The 3,831-nt window shown below is 28.1% G+C and overlaps 1 long non-coding RNA gene across 1 annotated transcript; it reads right to left on the minus strand.

Moving 5' to 3' along the window:
* Positions 1 to 2,027: 2,027 nt before the first annotated feature.
* Positions 2,028 to 3,411, minus strand: LOC140045022 (uncharacterized). The gene is made up of 3 exons (XR_011844521.1): positions 3,380 to 3,411; positions 3,191 to 3,230; positions 2,028 to 2,559 (listed from the first exon to the last, which is right to left on the minus strand). It is a non-coding gene; the product is annotated as an uncharacterized lncRNA (long non-coding RNA).
* Positions 3,412 to 3,831: the final 420 nt, after the last annotated feature.

Below are 3,831 nucleotides of genomic sequence, written 5' to 3' on the forward strand. Positions count from 1 at the left end.
GTATTTTTTTGTTTTGGTACATCATCGATTATCAATTCTTCCGAAAAATTATTTTTTGTTAAAACTTCAATATCCACATCGATAATATGTTGGTCACATTTAGGTTTAGTATGGGACCTAATTTTTTTAGTCATTGCTTTTTTGCATCCGTCATCAATTATCAATACTTCATTTTCCTCAAATTCACAACTTGCACTTGTTTGATTTTTATGATCTGTACCATTACTATCAATTATTCTACTTCTGTCATTCATTTTGCTATTATTTTGTGCTTTCGCATCGTCAGTCGCTGTGTTGTTGTCGTTTTCTACAGTACATTCTATTTTAAAATCCTCGTCAGTTTTCGTTTCAGAATTGTCATTATTACCCATGTTCTTTATATCTTTGCCAAACCGTTCCATAATATCGCAATCATTCTTTAAATTCAGGTCCACATTACCTTGTGCTTTTTTGTTATCAATCTTCTTAGTTTTGACAAAACGACCCTTGTTATTTCGTAAACGTTTCGAACCACCACCTGATTGTTGTTGTATTCCGTGTGTTACTTTTGTATTTTTCAAAACATCACACATAGGCCTACCACTGTCGTCAATTATTGTTTGTGAATTTTCCAATACATTCGTTTTACCATTTTCTTTGTTGTATTCTCTGTAAGTATTTGTATTCATATTCCATTCCATTTTGTTATTATTTCGTCTTTCATAGAAATCTTTTACACCTTTGCCAATATATTTTACACCTGGTTCTATACTTATACCATTTATAACGCGCTTTCTCCTTTTCTTATTTCTTCTATTTTTACATTCTTTTTTTCTGTTGTCGGTTCTTTTCTTTGATCTTACTCTCATCCAATCACTACCAAGTAAATCTTCACTTCCTGTTTGTTGACATTTTAATTTGGCATTATTACAACGTTTTTCTTTATTTTTCGTTAATTCTGGAAAGTCTGCAATGACAGATTCATCAGGTTCTAGAATCGTATATCTATTGAAATGACAGGGAATACCTATTTCACCCAACATGTTATCAACAAAATTACTATTCCCACACATTGAACAAATCCAAATTACCCTGGAATTACATAGTTTGTCTTCAAAAACATCTCTTACACATTTCACATGAAAATATTGACTACAACGGTCACATGTTATGCAATTGTCGTCTACTTTCACTTCAATATTACAGAAATCACATGTATCATCAAACTCTGAAGTGACCTCTGTACCATAAGATAATATGTTTATGATATCATCAATTATTCCTTTAAATTCAGTTGTATCTTTCATAAATTCACAATTGACATTACCTGTATCATCATTTCTCTCGTCTTTGACATTCTCAGTTGAACAGCATTCATCAAGTAGGTCCAAGATGTCATTAACAACTATTTTAAATTCTGCTGTCTTATCCATAACTCCATTATTAACATTACCAGTTGTATTGACAAAAATCTGCTTTTTACTTGTAACTTCTTTATTCACATTCTTACACAAATAAATTATCATTGTAAAGATAATCAACAAAAAGATACCAACTACTGCTATGAATTCCATATCCATTATTCAAAATTTGTATAAGAAACAAATTTCTTCAAATTTATAAACTTTGTTTACAAATTAAATTAATATGTATTCTGCAATTTCAATGAATATTACAATTAGGTTCTTTTTATCAATTCAAACTTCAAAAAAGAAATCCTTGCTACAACAAAATAAATTATTAAAAATTCCAAAAACAATTCAACTTTATATTGTCTTTTGTTTCTATGACTTTTAACTTTTGTCCTAATTTCTTTTCTCTTTGTTAATATTTTTTTTGTCTGCTTTTTTTCAATAATTCGATTATACAATTTCACTGAATAAAAAAATTAGCTTCTGCTTAATATTGGCTTGATGAAATACTTAATATTAATTTAAACTTCTCTGTAATACTTGGTTATGCTAAATAGTTTAAGATTGTAATTTTTATTCTTTTTACAATTCTACTTAATAACAGATTCAAATATAAGTGATCTTTAAATCTTCTTTAATTAATTCTTTTGTAATAAACTCTGTTTAATATTTATTTCTTTATAATAAGCTTCTGTTTTATTCTTCAAACTTTTGTTTGTATAATCAAACTTTAACTTTACACTTTTGCTTTTGCAAAAATGGTTTTGTAATAAACTTTTGTTTATTAGTTGTTTCCTTGTGATTAACTTCTGTTATCTTCAAGGTTTTACACTTTTGCTTTTGCAAAAATGGTTTTGTAATAAACTTTTGTTTATTAGTTGTTTCCTTGTGATTAACTTCTGTTATCTTCAAGGTTTTACAATTTTGCTTTTGCAAAAATGGTTTTGTAATAAACTTTTGTTTATTAGTTTTTCCTTGTGATAAACTTCTGTTTACTTCAAGGTTTTACTGAATGTTTTAAAGATACTTTTAAAAAATGTTTAAAAAGAAATTGTGCATAAATATTAAAATTCGGTAACCCCTCGTAGAAACTCTCTTTGGAGAGTGGATCTTTTTCTAAAGACCCGGATCTCTTCTGAGATCCAGTGGGTTTATATAAGACAGTCACCTACAATAAAAAAAAAAAAAAGAGTTAGTTATTAATTTTAAGATACACGGTACAGTACTAAGAATTCCAGTCAAACAATTATAAATTGAATCAGTAGATAAATCAGTGTTTTTACAAATACCTAAATAATAATATACATATCCCCCTTGTGGAATGTAACATGATCTATTGGGCCTAGCAAAACAAATTAGGACCAACTCACTACTAAATTTAGGATAGAGACCCATTTTATAAAATTGCAAATTTATGTCTGGAGAAACTGACCACCACATTTATGTTAAAAAGGATGATTGTCCCAAATTTTGAAGTAAACGGTGATAATATATTTGTGACTTTGGTTTATACAATATAAATAAATCACTATAGAAGATATTTTGACCTAAATATATGTCAAAACTTCATTACATGGAATGTGTCGGAAACAAATTCTTTCATAAAAATTTCACCTTCAAAATTAATCTGAAAATAGGTTTAATTATTCAATGTTCTAATAAAATAGAATTTTATACACAAAAATATTTGGTCACTCAGTATAGTAAATTTACAAACAACACATGTTTATCAATTAAGGGAGGGCATAAAGTAAGGAAAATATGTTTTTTCCGTTTACAGATAATTTTCTAATACTCACAGCTGTAACTGACACTGTATATTTTCTGTACAACTACAATCTAAAAAATAAAAGGAAAAGCATTAATAATGGCAAATAAACAACATTAACACTGTTTCAAAATCAACATGCTTCTTAATCAATGCCAACGGTTCACAAACTAAAGAAAATATGTTTTATCCGTTTAACAGATAATCTACTAATACTCACAGCTGTAGCTGACACTGTATATGTTCTACAATCTAAAACAAAAAAACAAGGAAAAACAATAATAATTGGCAATAAACAACATTAACACTTTTTCCAAATCAACATGCTTCTTAATCAATGTCTGAAAAATTAAGAAATTCCTCAAAATGACCTTGGGTATGAGACAGCTGGTTAGGGCCTACATGTCATTTAATATTTTATTCACAAACCATAAAATCTGAATGCCGTAAATGTTTCCTAATAGAAAATGCCTACAAAATAACAGGCAACTGTTCACAAAGTAAGGAAAATATGTTTTCTCCGTTTAACAGATAATCTACTACTACTCACAGCTGTAGCTAACACTGTATATTTTCTACAATCTAAAAAAAAAAAAGGAAAAACATTAATAATTGGCAATAAACAACATTAACACTTTTTCCAAATCAACATGCTTCTTAATCGAGGTCTGA

This window comes from Antedon mediterranea, chromosome 3 (assembly GCF_964355755.1).
Source record: "Antedon mediterranea chromosome 3, ecAntMedi1.1, whole genome shotgun sequence".
Taxonomy (NCBI): domain Eukaryota; kingdom Metazoa; phylum Echinodermata; class Crinoidea; order Comatulida; family Antedonidae; genus Antedon; species Antedon mediterranea.